Source organism: Enhydra lutris, unplaced genomic scaffold (genome assembly GCF_002288905.1).
Source record: "Enhydra lutris kenyoni isolate GAN:26980312 unplaced genomic scaffold, ASM228890v2 scaffoldscaffold27, whole genome shotgun sequence".
Taxonomy (NCBI): Eukaryota; Metazoa; Chordata; class Mammalia; order Carnivora; family Mustelidae; genus Enhydra; species Enhydra lutris.
Window position 1 is genome coordinate 9,373,798 of NW_019154111.1, and position 17,924 is coordinate 9,391,721.

A 17,924-nucleotide genomic window follows, 5' to 3' on the forward strand; every position below is an offset into this window, starting at 1 on the left:
CCTCTCTGCCTACTTGTGATCTCTGTCAAATAAATAAATAAAATATTTAAAATAAAATAAAATCCTGATGCCGTATGCTGTGGCCAGAGTTCTGACCCAGCAGGTCCAAAGTAAGGACCGGGAAGCCACCTTTTTAATAAGTTCCTTTGCTGACTTAATACAGGTGGTTCTTGGAACATACTTTGACAAACACTGCAAAAGGATAAGACAGAACCAAAATAAGCAATAATTTTGATTTGTGGGGGGAAAAAAGTAGAGAGAGATTCAAGTGGCAAAACCAGTCTTCTCTCCCTGCAACCAGGCTAGATGACAAGGCCCTTTGAGCATCCTCAGTAGACATCCACTTTGGGAATAAACGAGTGAGTGTCCTTATTTACTGAGGACCTATGTCATCTTCAACAACTCTAGGAAATGACTACTACTACTGTATCCTCATGAGCAAGATAAAGAAACCAAGAGGAAACAACTTGCCCAGTGTAACACAAGCAAAACATCGTGCAGCTATGTCCACGCTACCCAACAGTCTACCTGCTCCTGTCCACTCCGGATAGTCCACTGCAAATGGTCTGAAGGTATTTTTCCTAAGAGAGGACACCACAGCTGCTTCTGTCCTGGAGAAATAAGCCCCCAATAATGGTATTTTCTCCCCTTTATCTTTACCACAAAAAAAACTTCCCTCAATTCTGGAACTCCTTACCTGAACACAGGACAGTAATTTTTAACCTGCTAGAATTCGGTGAGACCCTAGAAAGATACTGGGGAGGAGGAGGCCCATAAACACCTGGTTGGACTCTCAAGCCAAAGTCAAGGAAGAGCAAGGGCTTAGTGACCAAACAAGTTCATACCAGCATAATCTGGCGCTGGTAATAGGGAATCACTGAATTTGACAGTCAAGGTCTTAGATTCTCCTAAGTACTCAGAGATATATGTGGCGTGCTCTCTCTCTCTCTCTCTCTCTCTCTCTCTTCATTCCACCCCTATGCCTTACTGCCTTTGCATAGGACAAATTCTCTGATAGGAAAATTCCTCCCCCACTTCTAAGTATAATTCACACCCTGCAGGTCTTAGCATAGACATTTGTTACATTATTATAATATAGTATAATATAATTATAGTATAGTATAATAATATTAATATATATAATGTAATAAAGGCTGTCTCTACTGTAGTCTCCTATTCTTTGTGGCACTTAACTGCTTTCTTTGGGAATGCTTATCCTCCCCGCTGGCCTGTAAACACGAGGGCTGGGAGTGTTATCGTATCTGTTGTACTCCCTACTGGCTTGCAAAGGACCAAACACATGTATTGGTCTCCCTGTAGCAATACAAGGTGGCTAAAAGCAAAGACCATAACTTGATTTCTCCTGAAAGCACAAATCAAGGCAGACCATTGAAAGACGAATAAAGGAAACCCACAGCTCTTGGTTCCAAATTTTTCCATGTAGCCTCCGTGACCAGTTCCATTATCTTCCAACACGGATTCCACATTCAACCAAGACAGGATCCACACTGATTCGTAAAACAGTATTACCACTCTTGTTAGATGAGAAAATCAAAAACACACTTTTCCAAAATCATATGCTCAGGAAACTGAAGGTCATTTTTACTTAAACCTTTTTTAAGTAGTTTTTTTGTTTTTTGTTTTTTGTTTTTTTTTACTTTTACTCTACTTAACCTCTATTAGTATAAACTAAAAGTCCATGTTTATACTAAAAGTCTATCAACCCTCTTTAGTTAAAGTGTATTTTCAAATTTGGAGCATTACTGAAATTCAATTCTGTCGAGGCAGTTGGGATAGGTTAACAGAACTTCCAAAGAAGTTTGAGATCCACGCTAAAAAAAAAATGCTCTTACTGAACAAACTATTCTCAGTAACAAAACCCTAAGAACTTAACAGCTATGAACGGCAGCCTCTCGTTGGCAAAGATTACTTAAGAGCAAAGAGAAACTGAGGTCCTCGATTCTCTTTTGCCGGACTTCATTAGGTTAAAAGGAAGTGATCGTCATGTAGGTGGCATGACTTTTTTCTTTCTGTTTTTCTTTTTTAAACCCTGCCTCAGTTCCCACAAGAGATACCATTTTATCTTACTACACTCACAACAACAACAACAAACCAAACAACTGCCACTCTCCATGATCTCCCTGGCTTGTCTTATCTTCACAGGATATGTTAGATTAGATGAACGCATTTTTTTCCTAAGTGTTATTTATTCTTTGAAACGCTCTTCTGAATTCTTCTCAGGCCCCCAGATCAGATATTTTTCCCTGCCCCCAGGAGTTCATTCTTCATTCTAAACATCAAAAATAAAATACATGCAAATATCATACAAAACGTTGAAAGAAGTCACTACAGACCTGTACTACATCATGTCGCGGTATTGTAGTTGGTGTGACCTTCCTGTGCCACGTCCTGTACAGACTCAATCCGTTTGAGTCACTGCAACTCCTGTTTTCTGGGGGAGCTGTTTCTGCTAAAGATGGAACGTTTTCATCCAAGTAACTGCCTACCTCTTTTTTCTGTTAGGGTTCACCACAGCGCTCACTTAGCATTAATTTGTTTAATGTAAATGTCTCTGTGATGGGTAATTTTATCTGTATTCTGCTGCCACTTCATTTGCAACATTACTCTAATTAATGGGTCATTCATCATTTTACAAGAGCTGTTTTATATTTGAGGGGCTACAGTTACCTTCATAGTAGTTTCAGAATTGGAAACTAATTCTCGCTACTCCGGTCACATACTTCGGATATGTGACAAGACGAAATTCATTTTCCATTTCTCCCCATCGCCAATTTTGCTAATGTCTTTGCATAGGCAGAAAAGAACACAGCATCCTCTATTTATTAATATGAAAGTCCCCCCAAATGACAGTTTTGCTTTTAAAGCTTAAAATTAGGCCCTTAATTATTAAGTCTAAGCAATCTTTCCCTGAGTCCTTCTATACTAAAAATACAATGGTTGGAGCAATATATCCCATTATTTTATTGTGAATGAGCCCTGAGCAACAGGAAAGGGAAAGAAAGAGAGGTGCTCAGGCCAGGCCTGAGGTAAGGGGACAGGGACAGACATTCCACACACAGCCCTTCCCTTCAGTTTGCTCTACCTCTGACTAGCAGCCTCCAAATGTTAAGTCCTCTGGGACTGTCTAAAAATGGCGATCCATTCAACTATCCATTTTTAGTTTCTATGACAACAATCTCTATGAAACATCATTTATCAAGGCCTTCCTGTTTCAAGTACAGGCTTAAGTAATCTATGTACATTGGCTCGTCTTCTAACAATCCCAACAAAGTCCCTGGTATTAGTCTCATTCTACAGATGAAGAAACTGAGACCGCTGTTAGTTCAGCGGTTAAAATGGGAATGGAGTCCAGATTGGTTAGACTCTGACACCTGAATGTTGATAGCATTTCTTCAGGGCTAAACCACCTTCCTCAGAGCTCTCAGCAACCTAATGAATTTAAGGCACTCCTTTAAATTCCCAAGGCATATTCTTTCATGCAGAATTGATTTTTATAAACCCTTATTCACGCATGCATAGAACCAGTCCTGGAATGACAGGGATGGCCAGTACACTAGCTGAGTTCTTATTACGGAAAAGCTCCATGTATTAGAAACCCTATCTTATAAGTCCCAAAGGGGGAAAATACAGGATATCTAGGAAGAAACTCATTTCTTCCCATGACTGCCTGTATGTTTCCCAACAACGTTTCTTTATTATAATTAGACTTCCTCATTTCCTATTCCTCCAACCCTGAATTCTCTACTATCCTGGGCACTCTCGTACTACACACGTATAAAGATGAAGAGCTATGGACAGAGAGCATACCATTCTCACATATTTCTCTTGTTTTCACTTCAATTTCTGCTGTGCAGCTCAGAAACAGAAGTTGTTTGGTAAATGACAACAAGAAGGTTCATAAAATCAGGCTTCCTCTTTCTTATCGGTCCAAAGAGAGGAAAATGGAGGTTACGTGGGGAAGAAAATGCAGGCTATACAGGGAAAAGTATTTGCTAAGCTTTAGAGAGTTTACAAGGAATAAGAGGATGTTTGCAGAGCTGAAGACCCAGAGGAAAAAAAAAGATTAGAGAAGGTATTTACCCTGTTAACCTGCCAGAAAGAGGTGAAAGTTCTAAGACGTAAACACGCTGCTACTGAAGGGGCTCAGAACAAGTTTCCCTAAAATGTGCCACTTTCGCAATGTGGACTATTTTGAGCCAAAGGTAATCAAGACCCAGCAGATTCAAGAAAAACTTTCATCTCTCCTTAAACTATTTAAAAGAATCTAGGTGGAGGACCTTGACCAGAAACAGAATTATTACCAAGAGCTAACTGTTTACCTGGCCTATGTGTAGAGCGTAATAAACATCTAACTACCAAACAACTGCTCTTACCGGCGACTCACCATCCTTCCCCTCTGAAACCCTGAACCCCTTCCTTAGCTCAAGATGGCATATAAGCCTCAACTGCCCAGCTTTCCCTTAGGTCTTATACTCATGTGGGGTCCCGCATGTATGTAACTAAATATTTCTCCAGTAATCTGTCTTGTCTTAATTTATTAGACCAGCTAAACAGTCTGGAAGGATAGAGGGAAATTTTTTCCTCCCCAATACTGTGTGTGAGAGCAAATGCAAAGTAGTGCAAAAACGGTACAATACAGCTTTGCATACCCTTCAAATATTACTTTGAGATATTCCTTTTTAAATAAAAAGATGTCTTGATACAGTGGGTATTTTTAGTTGTAACAGGCAAATACATTGAGAACTATTTCATGATAGTAAAGTGCAGAGGTTTGCCCTGGTCTTTAGAGAAAACAAAACAAAAAAAATTTCTGAAAGTTGAGTTATGGTTTTGGATTCCAAGCCAATTCAATGTAACAGAAAATATAATATCTACCTACAATCACAAAAATTATTAACGCTAATAATGTTCTCCTTCCCTTCTGAAGTTTCATTAGAACACACCCTCAGGCCCATCAAAATCTACAGGAAAATGCTACATATGGAAGTAAATATATAAGTTCAGGTCTCAAAACCCTTAAAGGACACAATTTCACTTACTCACTAATGTTGCTCTCTTCCTAGAATTTTCCCTAATTAGAAAACAGGAAGTACTGCCATTGTTATTTATAGTTCTGAATTCCTATAATTTCTTTGTTCTGGAGATTTTTACTCTGTTTTTCTTCTTTTCTACCAGGAAAAGGTGGTGTTAACATTTAAGTCCAAAAGCAGTCTGCTTTAATACAGTGTCTGGCCTATGAATTTTTAGGATACGGTTACAAAAGCATTAAAGCTATCTTCATTTTTTTTTTAAGATTTTATTATTTGACAGAGAGAGATCACAAGCAGGCAGAGAGGCAGGCAGAGAGAGAGGGGGAAGCAGGCTCCCCGCTGAGCAGAGAGCCCGATGCAGGGCTCGATCCCGGGACCCTGAGATCACGACCTGAGCCGAAGGGAGCGGCTTAACCCACGGAGCCACCCAGGCACCCCTATCTTCATTTTTAAGTCTCTAAGTAAAAAATGAGCATTAGGAATGAGAGTTTGGAGAATGGAAAAAGTCAAAATTCCTAAAAGAGTGAAAACAGCCATTTGCTCTGAGGCTGACAAACCAAGGTAGCCATGCAAGGCCCCTGGTCCTGGGGCTGCTGCTGGTCCTCAGCCGCCCTGCTGTATCCAGTTCTCTTACTTACTAGGTAGGTCTCTTCCTTGAACCGAGACTCATTCTTTCCCCCACCTTTCCTCCTTCTCTCTGGATCCAAGTCACTCTTCCCTTTCTTCTTTACTTGGCTTCCTTCCGCTGTTCGCCACTCCTTCTTTTTGCCTGAGTCTCTCCATTAAGTGGCTTAAGTGGAACCAGGATGTTTTAACCATTTTTGTGCTTAATAAATAAAGCACTGAAATCTCTCTATTATGTTAATAAATTAAATATCTTCTATTTCTCTAAAAACATTAAAAGAAAAGAGAAAGGAAACGTTTTACCAGCGTGTGGCCTTTAACTTATTTTTGGATAATCAAGAGGGAAAACGCTCTTCCCCACCTCCTACTTATTTTCATTGAAAAGATACTATGCCTCTAAGGTGGTTTGTGACAGTAATCACAACTCACATTTTTTCACAGATCAATTTTTAAAAATACACGCTTATATCATAAGCACTTATATGCTGGTAGCTTTTCATCTGCAGTGAGAATATCACAGGAAAAATGGCAGTTATAAGCCATCAACATCATAGCCAAATTACCTGGAAAAGGAAATCAACCAGCTTTTCTGTTTATCTCTAAGCTAATAATGAGAATCAATCTACCAAGCACTACCTGCCTCCTAGAATTTTGGAGTTACACAGTGAGGTCCTTGTGTAATTCTGATATCAGGCAATTCTGATATCAGAAAGAAATCCTCAGAGTAATATTTAAAATCACCCTATTCAATAAACAAGCAATCTATATCTTCATATTACGGTTGAATGCTATGAGGCTAATTCATACTATAAGTGATCCAAAGCCTATTTCTACTAGAGTCAACAATCCTTTTCTTATGATAATGCAATAATTTTTCAGACTAATGAATCATGATGTTTTCCTGAAAATGTTCAATTCAAAATAAATACAGGACCTGTAGTGCTGGAAGATTTATGGGTGGTTTTTTTTTTCCATTTTGTTTTGATTTTTTTTTTTTTAATTTTTGGAAAATGTATCATCCTTTTCCTCTAGATTTATTCAAGTTTGAATGAAAAGTTCCTGCTTCAGTTTAGAGTTTTGATCTTCTTGGCTATGATGTCTTCCTCGGCCTAGACTTTAATGAGAGATTAAATCTCTATGCTCATTGTCAATCTTCTACATCGAATGCTGGGAGGGAGAAAAAAGCAACTTTTTATTACAGAACTGTGAGGCCCCTCTTTGGGGAGAAAAAGGAGGAAATGTGGTGTAACATTTCTTTTGGCTTTTCTTCTCACAATGGGAGAATATGTACTTTGGATATATTCAAAGAACCTTTTATGGTCATGATAATTAAATCAGTAAAGAAACTCCATTCCTTCTTTCTTTCTTTCTTTATATGAGAAATGTCTACTCCAGAAATGAAACTGACCAATCTCAGTACTAAGAAATCTTTATTTATAAACTAAGTTGTACCTAGTTAATCTCCCCAAAAGTGACTATCCAGGAGGGTAGTTATTGATTGTATCTTAGAATAAGAATACTAACTCCCAATTTGGGCTTTAGCACTTAATGAGAAGTCGGCCAGAATTCTTAGCATAAAGTCTTAACATATGATACATTTCCCTGTTCCAGGGTGTAATGACTGTGGTAAAGGACCTTGAAATGGCCACTCCATTAGTTTTAAGTGGTACTAATTAGGATTTATAATTTAGATTCTATGTAATACACAGAAACAAACACAGAGTGTGTGAAGTTTTGGCTCTTACTATAAGAAAATACCAATTTGAAGATTAAAAATAAGATTAAGTAGTTTTAAAGGGCACAATTTTCATTCTAGAAAGGAAATAAGCAAACTCAAGTTGCTGCCAGTGGGAGGAACAACTGAGTTTAAAGCTCCATTTCACAAATTAAATTCTGGCTGCATTTTTTAACACCAAGACTTTTTTTTTCCCCCCTCCACAGTGCCAAAAATACATTCCAGAGCCAATGTTCTCATGTGAAAACATACAGTATTTAGACAAGCAGTAATTCGCTAGTAATGTTTCCACATAATCATTTCACACACGATTGCTAATCATGCCATGTGAGAGAAACCTCTAAACAAGGAAACATATATGGCCATAAAATTAAGTTATCAAACTAATAAACACAGGAGAAATGGTCAAGTAAAAGTGTGCGTTCTAAGCTCGTTCAAAGTATTAATAAATTCTGTTTCAGATAACTTTGGATATTTACGCAAAGAGTAGAAATTTGGAAATAACCTAATCTTAGAAATAGAAACACTTTCTTTCTCTTATTCCTGAAATACGTAGCTGAGAAATTGTTTCCCCAAGTAGTGATATAATAATATTCAAGAGGTTCCCAACCTGTCACTTATCATGATAACTTCCTACGAATAAGCTCTTCAAGAATTATTTATTGAGTTTCATGCCAGCAAGTGTTAGCACCAACCACATTCTCCTCCTTGGTCCCTTCACAAGCATTGATGGGCAGCAAGAGAGAACTCCCAACTATACCAGAGCTTCCGAGTGCATTCTCCTGCTGAGAAGCAATGCGTGGCATTTGAACCAAAGACCAATTCCATTTCCCCCCTCTTGTTCAAAAGGAAAGACACAGACGGTTGTGATTGAAAGCATTAGTGGGGTTTACATAGAGGAAAGCCAAGAGAAACACTCTGAATGGGCACACCATGCCCTCCCTTCTCCAGAAACACAAATGAGCATGGAGGAAGTCAAAGTTATATATAATCTTTAGTGGTAAAATAGTAGTAATGCTTCACACATGGCAGGATCTGGCAGAGTATGTTACGGAGGCAGCTCATGAAATGCTTAGCTATCAAATTAATTCCAGTTGGCTGGGATATGAACCCTGTCACATATATTGAAAACTAGATGAAACATAACTGAATGTAATGATAAAGAGCAATGAAAGTGCTGCTGGAAAAATAATCATGAAGCTTCAGCCTTGTTTAATGATTTTGTCAGTATCGGGAGAAGACGAATTCCATGGAACCAGAAGAATCCCAGAGGGATTTTGCATACATTAGGAAGAAATTATGCGGAGGGTATCCAATGCTAGTACTTTAAAAAGAGGGGAGGGGGCATTATTTTATAAGAATAAGCTCAAGAAAATGCTAAACTAACTTCTAAAGCTTAAAATGATTTTTCTTTTACGACTCGAATGCTGAGCGCATGCTACAAAAAAGTCTACAGAAGATTCAGGGCAATCCACCGTAGAGAAGAAATTATTTCTTTTTCTTCTTAATATTTAAGGCACTTGATGGAAAAGCACAGGTCTTTTAAGAGAAATGAGAAAAAAAAAAAAAAGAACAATCTATAAACATGGCCGTTGTTTTCCTTTTATAAATTATTTCTGGCATGGTTTCCCTAGAACTTCAGTTTTTAACTGCTTCTCAAAGAAAATATTTAATCAGCTCTCTCACATTGTTTTTAGAAAAGCATAAACACTAACTGAATAAATAAGTGAATTTTAAAAATTAATGAAATTTCTGAATCAAAGTGCTAATCATTTACTCAGACTACACAAATAAATATATAGATGTGTCTATTCTTCTTCACAAAAGATTAAAGTTTAGCAAGGTGGCACTAACAATTGGCCTGGGTGAGTCAAAACTGTTTTCCCTCTCCTTTTAGAGCCCCTACTATATCATCTTGCTCTAAATAAAAAACAAGGAATATATCATATATAAGGAGATATGAGTTTAAGGCCAATTCATAAGTGTCATGAAGACTAAATATATGAAAAGGTTGTATTTATCATAGCTCACTGAAAAAAAGAAGGGCCCACAATGGCAGAAGTCATTTGAGAAATAATGTAAAACCACAAAATATAGGGAAATGCATTCTTTTTAGATGATAATGCCAAGAGAGGATGTTTATAAAGAAGACATCCCTGCAGGTAGCACAGCTCTCGAAAGTTTTCATTTCACATCATACCAAGACCCAAAGTAAATATGGAGATAACAGTGTTCTATTCTAGAAATATTCAAGTGCTACTTCGTTCTTGCAATGGAGACCTCCCTCATCTGTGTAGAGAAATTTACCTTTAAATAAATTATATTTTCAGTCTATTTTGAAAATTTACCTTAGGTAACTTTACCTTAGGTAAATTTATACAATAAAAGGCCTTACTGTTATGCAAATAAGCATGCCCAAATCAACGAGTTAAATTCATAAAGTTTTCTTCTGAATCAGCCCAATATTTTTAGATAATTATCTTTTAGAACTAAGACTAAGAGAAAAACACAATTATTACAGTAGACCACCGTTGAGAAAGTACTCTGAGGCTCTCATCTTGACCTGGCCTTTCGATGTCTCTGGGACCCAGACCTGGTCAGACTGTGTCTTTCATCTGAGTTTTTTTGTTTGTTTGTTTTTGTTTTTTAAGAGAAAAATGATTTATTCTAATCCAGCAGGAAAATTGTGTTCATGAACCACACTTCCATAGTGTCCTACTGAAGTGATATTCCTGACTCAACCAGCCCAGTTAGTCACCATCCAAAAGGCCTGGAGCCTGAGAAACTTCATATTTTCAGGGTTTTGAATGAAGAGTAGAAGCTAAGAGCTAGGGTTCCAGAGTCCATCTGCCTGGGCTTGAATCCTGGCCCCGCCATTTACAACAGTTTGATCTTGGTCAAACCACTTCAACTCTCTACGCCTCACATGAGGTTCCTTAGCTATAAAGTGGGGATAATAATGGTATCTACCACAGAGAGTTGCAGTGAAGACTGAATTACACAGTGGATGCTAAGCACCAAAAAACATAGCTGGGTGTATCGCTAGGGCTCAATAATTTTAGTTTCATTACTATTTACTTAAGTTGATGGAGACCTTTACAATATATAAGCCTACTATAAAAGTGAGACCCCGAATGTGCACTTAAGACAATTCTATTCTGCATTACCCCAACATTCCTGGAATTCAGAATGTTGTAAAACTATTACTTAGGCTCGTGTCTATAAAACACAAGGATTCAAGATATATGCTCACTCCTATTTCTCCATACAAGTAGGAACTCATATTAATGTTGTAGAAATTCATTGTTCACATGGCATCAAACTTTTGGTAGCAAACTGGATGTAAGCAAGGCAAGCATAATCTCTGGGACTGCCTCAGTAACCTGACTCCTTAAGGCTTCAGTGATAGTTTTCCTGGAGTTTGCTGGGATAATGAGTCTAGACAGCCTTGGTCCGTTAAGGACCAAGCCTGCTGTCTTAATGCATTCCCTCAAGTAGTTCAATCATGTTTATTTGGGAGAGACTCTGAGTTATCTTAGGGACATTCAAATACCAGGTTTCTTGAGATATGCTAATATATTTAAATTATAGAGGGGCTTCCTGATTGCATTAGAGATGCATCCATCTTCTCCTTCTTGTCTTCGCAGAGGGCATGCCACAGGCTTTGTCACAACCAAATGCAAACTCCTCCTAGGTTGGGACTGCTAATTATATTTTGAAGAACAACTTGTTTCTGTCTCAGTAGTTATGCATCATCCGCCAAATAAAATAATATCTGAAATGTGTGTGCCACACATAAATATATTGCATCCAACTCCCAGGAAAATACATATGTGGATGCACCCCAAGAGTAGGTTTGGTAGAGAGTCTCGAAGATTGAGAAGAAACTAATGGGAAAAATAAGCAGACGTTTCAGAAATGACAGGGTTGGAAGAAAAAAATCTACTCCCTAGTAGTACAGTTCATATAAATTGCTAGAAAGATTTCAAACTGTCAGCAGAGGCTTCCTTCCTTTCCCTGATCCAAACTACGAATAAAACTTTCTGCAGGAGAGCCAAAGCCAATGACAAAATTCCCCTAACATTTACATCTGTAATGGTTTTTCTTCTGGAGAGAACAGAAAATACAGGGAAATGAGATTTTTGACAGGCTTTGTGATGTTTAGAAAGGCAGGAGTATGTTTGCAAACTTCAAACCTGAGTGACTTATTCTAGCACCCTTTCTGACAGGCAACATTAAACAAATGTCTCGCATAGGAGGTTCCTCTGGTGTGTGCGCTTGGGCTTGAGGAAGGAGGAGAGGAGGAGTTTCCCATGCTGTCATGGGAAATTAACGGTCTACCTTAAGGTGGTTTACAGACTATCATTTTTTATCAGACACAGGCAGCCCATCCACTAACATAAGCATTCAAGAGAGCAAAATAAGCCACTTTCCAGTAACAATCAGTTCTCCTTAACTAACTGTACCTACCACAGGGGCGCCTGGGTGGCTCAGTCAGTTGGGCAGCTGCCTTTGGCTTGGGTCGTGATCCCAGGGTTCTGGGATTGTGCCCCGCATCAGGCTCCTTACTCAGCGGGGAGCTGCTTCTCCCTCTGCCTGCCGCTCCCCCTGCTTGTGCTTACTCTCTCTCCCTCTGACACATGAATAAATAAAATCTTTAAAAAAAAAAAAAAGTAACTGTACTGCAAAACACATTTGGAAATTTATCTTTGGAATTTGTTTCTTTGGGTATCAAAAGCAACCCCAAGAAAGTACAAATCTGTTTAGGTGGCAATGACCCTGAGGCATATAAGAGCACAAAACTGGAACCATGAACTGCGTACTGTCACCTAACAACCGGTCTATCCTCAGGATCGTGGTTCTGACAGTGAGAACCGTAAGACATGGCCTCCATGAAAAGCTGACATTATTAATTTACTCAGCCAACATTTGTTGAGAACCTAGTGTGTGCTAGATGTCAGCAAAGTTCCGGGTATGTAAAGCCAAACACAAAAATGATCACTAACATCTTTCTGAGGAAGAAGCTTGAGAATAAACAGAGAATAATTATGTGTTAGCAAGAACACAGAGGGAAGGGGAGGAGGTGTCAGACGGTATCCCAGAAAAGATGTTGCTGAGGGATGAGTAGAAATGGTTTAGGATGGCAGAACAGACTACAGGAAGTGTGTAAGAAAATGAAGGAAATGAGGTTTAAAAGACAGTTCTACAATCCTCTTTTTCTCATCTACCTACTAACTATAAAGATTATGTGAGAGCCGAGATGTAAGAGGAACCACAAAATGGAGGTGACCTAGACCCCTTAATCACCTTGTAGTACTTCCCATGAAGAACCTTGGACAGGCTCTCTTCATGCCTGTGCTCCTGTCCAACATGGTGCAGAAAGCACAGGATTTAGTCAGAAGCCACAGGCTGACATCCTGCTCCCAAAGCTGTGTGGCCTCGAAGAAGGAACTGAATGTTCGAGCCTTCAAACTATTTTTCGGGGTTGTTATGCTGACGGAGTAAGACAATGTACTTGCAAGCTGCTGTTTTACTGTTAGCTATTTAATGCTATTATATAATTTATATAACTCAAGTAAACATATAATCATAGTAATACAGTTATTATTTATGTCTGAGTAGATCATGGCTTTATATGCTGACCTCTCCCTTTAGACCTTTATAATTATAAAATATATATAGTCTTGTTCCAATAAATTCAGAAAATATAGGAAAGTATAACAAAGACGATAACCCCACATTTATTTCTAGGTCTATATGTACTCATAAATAAAGATATGTATGTATATATTTTGATCAAAATGTGATCATGCTACATTTTTACTTTGCAACCAGCACTTTACTCAGTATGTTTAACGTATCTTTCCATGTTAATAAAAATACATCTACTACACAATTTTCAGTGGCTGGACAATGTTGCATGCATAGAACATAATGTATGCAACCAATATCCCCTAGACAGACAGCCCTATATATGAATATAGATCCTAGCTAAACATTCCATGTGATCTGTCCATTTCAGTCTTTTCATCCTTCCCTTTACCCCATCCTCCCTCCCACATACCTCTGTTATCCTTTTGCTTTGTTTCTTTGCCAGAACATTTGTATTTTATCTTAAGGATTTTCTGAAAGTCCTCAATTCTGCCTCATCTGATTCAGTATTATATTAAGCTTCACTTTATTGTATAATTGTTCAGTGACTTAACCTATAAACTCTATCTCCACTACAAAGGCTGTTAGCACACGTGACTCACACCTTTCATCCAGGAATCCCCTTCTTGTCCTTCACAAATACTCTCTCCTCATGCCCATCTCCAACTTCCAAGCAAACATTTTATGTTTGAATATAACCCAATTTGTTTCTCATCCCTAATCTTATCTTCTACCTTCTCCTAAAACATCACTATTAACTGTGGATGTTTTCTCCTGATAGTGACATTATTTTCCTATTCTAAGATTATTACTGAGTGTGGGTATATATTTTTAAAATGTTATTTATTTATTTGAGAGAGAGAGAGAAAGAGCGTGCACGCGAGCAGGGGGAGGAGGAGAGGGAGAGGAACAAGCGACTCTGTGCAGAGCATGGAGCCAATGCTGGGCTCTATCCCAGGACCCAGATATCACGACCTGAGCTGAAATGGAGTCTCACCCTCAATCGACTGAGCCACCCAGGAATCCCTCTTTCATGTGAGACATAATTATGAAAAGAGTGACTCTGGGGGCACCCGGGTGGCTGGCTCAGTGCGTTAAAGCCTCTGCCTTCGGCTCAAGTCATGATCCTAGCGACCTGGGATCAAGCCCCGCATCAGGCTCTCTGCTCAGCAGGGAGCCTGCTTCCTCCTCTCCTCTGCCTACTTGTGATCTCTGTCAAATAAATAAATAAAATCTTAAAAAAAAGAAAAGAATTCAACTTTTCTTTAAAAAAAAAAAAAGTGACTCTGGATGTGTGGGAGCAGAGGGAATCAGAGTTTTCTAGGTGGCCTCCTAGATTCTTGTGGTGTGGATTATGGGAGAGCTGGCGGCATCCTCTCTCGGGACAGAACCATGTGATTTACATACCTACTCACTAAAATTATGGTAGTGCCTCCAACCTAGCCCGAGCCTACTCACTGCTTCCTGTGAATCTCCCACATCCCACTGGTTCTTGGGTAATCCTTCATGTAACACTTCTCCCCTCCATTCTGGCTGAATTTGTTATCTTCAAACACTAGCCTACATACTGATATTTGTCTAAGAATGCTGATTTAAATTGCCAATTATCTTTCTTTGAAACGGATGGTTCTTAACTTCAAGGTTATATATATGGCTTTTTTTAGTACGCTCCACGCCCAGTATGGAGCACAGCGTGGGGTTTGAACTCACGACCCTAAGATCAAGACGTGAGCTGAGATCAAGAGTCGGCTGCTAAACCAACTGAGCCACCCAGGCATCTCAAGGTAATATCATTTTACTTTCCTTGGTGTTCTAATTCATTCTCTTTAACAAAACTGGCAACCTATGTGAGTTGCCAATTACTTTTTCATTGATTTCAAAAATCTCAAAGTCTAGGAAATAGAGTCAATTAATTTTAGCTTCCCTGGCGATTACTTCCAAGGCTGTAGGGCACCGTCTATATTCTTCATCTCGTTAATCTGACTCTGGGCACCCTGGCTCACTGCCTGGGTAGAACAGAGAAGAACCTCTAGGATTTCTTACTTGCCTGAGAAGCTCATTGGCCCCCACAAGACAGGAAATCAAAAGGTTTCCTGAAAAGTTGTTTTGAAGAAGTTTAAATAGTAAGCAGTATTTAAGACCATAAGGTCCTAATGAGTTCTCATTTATTCCAAAATAATGACTGAATATTATGTTCTTATAACTGTTGATTTCAGTGGTATATGGATACAGGGGCTAACATAAAAGAACCAATAACTGCTGTTATTACCAGTGTGGGTGACTAACACAGACATAATGCTGCACAAAAGCCACCAGACACCAAAGAGGACATACTGTATGATTTCATTTATATGAATTTCAAGCACAGGCAAAACCAATCTACGTACAATGACAGAAATCCTACGGATGGTTACCTCTTATGGGAAGGTATTGACTGTCAATATGAGAAAGTCTTCTTGGGCATTGAAAATGAGCTACATGAATGTTCTCTATTTTAATCTGGATCATGACTATACTTGTGTATACACACACAAAAATTAATACAAATATATGAATATATATACAGATATGTAAGTAAAGAACTATACATCTTAATGTATGTATATCATATTGTAATAAACATGAAACAGGGTGCCTGGGTGGCTCAGTGGGTTAAAGCCTCTGCCTTCGGCTCACGTCATGATCTCAGGGTCCTGGGATCGAGCCCCGCATCGGGCTCTCTGCTAAGCAGGGACCCTGCTTCCCCCTCTCTCTCTGCCTGCCTCTCTGCCTACTTGTGATCTCTGTCAAATAAATAAATAAAATCTTAAAAAAAAAAAAACATGAAACAGATCATATTGTAATAAACACAAAACAGATTAGCTTTTAAGTTATTTATAGATTCTGGAATCTACAGATTCACAGAATCCAATTAAGATACTTCCATACTCTTTCATTAAAGAGGGATAGCCTGGAAACTTCCTGACATTACCCTGTTTTCTTCTTGCTATGTATCAAATACTTTCTCACCTATTCATGAGGTAGTAGCTTACAGGAAGAGGATTTAGAGAGTGCTCCTTGAGTTTAAAAATAGTAACCATCAAATAATTACTCTTCTCTCACAAGTGCAGAAAACTACTTGTTTTCTATTTCCAGTTATCTATTCCAACTGCAAAACAAAAAGACAGATCCAGCACTTCCAAGGTCAAAACCACCGCTCTTGCCACAAAATGAAATTAAGGTCATTAAGAACAAAAACTTCTCCTGTGATATTTTTACCTGTATTCCTGTATCAGGTACAAGAATAAAGACCTTTTCTTTCTCTCTTATGAAATAGCAAAGTTTCAAGAAAATATTGTTTTTAGTTTGAGGTTTCTTGTTGTTTTTTTAAATACCAAAAGAAAATAAAAAGGGTCTTTGTCCATGAAATGGAAGATATTTCCCTTGAAATATTACATATTAAAAAAAACATAGTAGGCCATATTAATGATTAAATGTTCAAATGATAATTGTTAAAAGTAATAAAGTTAAAAATGACCAAGAAGAGCCCTTGGTATTAGACAGAAGCCCTACAAACAAAGTAAACAAAGTAGAAGTAAGAGAACAAAATGAACAGGAGTGGGTGTTTATGTGTGATGGGGAGAGAGAGAGAGAGAGAGAAAGAGAGAGAGAGAGAAAGTTTTCTGAGGGGCACACAAGAGGAAGAGCAAAATAGTTTTCCAAATCATACAGAGTATACAACAATGTATAGCCAACACCCAAAGGAACAGACGTTATATATGAGAGACTGTGTTTTTCCTGTAGGTATTCCTACACTATTTTTAATACCAAATTACATTATCAGTTTAGCTTTCAAAATCAGATGTAAATGGGCCTGTGGCTAGACATAAGCATATTTCAATGAATGCTGAAAAGGTACACTGGGGCTACTGCAGTCCAAGACAAAAACATGCTCAGAATACACAAAAAGCAGCACACAAATTATGTAAACATGTTGCACTGAAAAAAATCTTCTCTGCTGTCTTTTATGTGTAAGCTAATGTTAGTTAATAATTGTAAAATTTAATTAGCAGAAAAAACGGCACCAAAAATATCGCATATTTAGGTCAAAATTAACCGCAGTCATGATGATTTTAGGTTTATTTGAAAATACAGTTTCAGTCTCATATTAGCTTTTAGCAGAAGAAAACCTTAAACATCACTAAGAGTTAACTTATACTCACATGAACAATTCTTGGCCCAGGAAAAAAAATGAGAAAAATATAAACAGGAGAAGAGAAATAAAAAGGAAGGAGGAGAGAAGGAACTCCCTCGCAGGGAAGGGTGAAGTTCCTCTAAGAAGTGTGCTACATACAACCATAACATGAACTTCTCTCTTCCTCTGTGTCAGGGAGAAGAAAGTCAAGTCTACTCTAAGTCCTTGGCTTACTCAATGACAATCAACAGCATTACACTGAAATATGAAAAAGTAACCCAGATAAGCAAGACCGGAAGAAACACAGAGCTCTGAGGCTGTGCGGTAGACCAGAAATCACACTGTATGAAATCTGTGACCTCAAGAGTGCAGACCTGATGGGTGAGCACCTAGTTAACTGCATCTCCAGGAAGGATACTGCCTTCCAGGGAAAGCTTTCGTAGTTTTACTTTTCCTAGTTTTAGCCAAATTCATTATAAAATTCTTGTTATGTAGATTCTCTTAACATCCAACCAAGGAGCTAGCCATAATAAAAAATTAATTAATTAACTTTAAAAAAAGGAATGTTAAGCAACTAGTTTTAATCCAGATTTGTGAAACAACAAAAAACCAAACCACTTTAACTCTTTTATGTGATAGACATTTAATACGTGAAAATAGGTGTCAAATATTGTTTTCCTTCTGCATT

General features: G+C 38.2%; 1 protein-coding gene across 1 annotated transcript in view; it reads right to left on the reverse strand.

Moving 5' to 3' along the window:
- Positions 1–17,924, reverse strand: part of LOC111151981 (exocyst complex component 4) — a 722,606-nt gene that overhangs the window by 372,684 nt on the left and 331,998 nt on the right. The window lies entirely within an intron of this gene.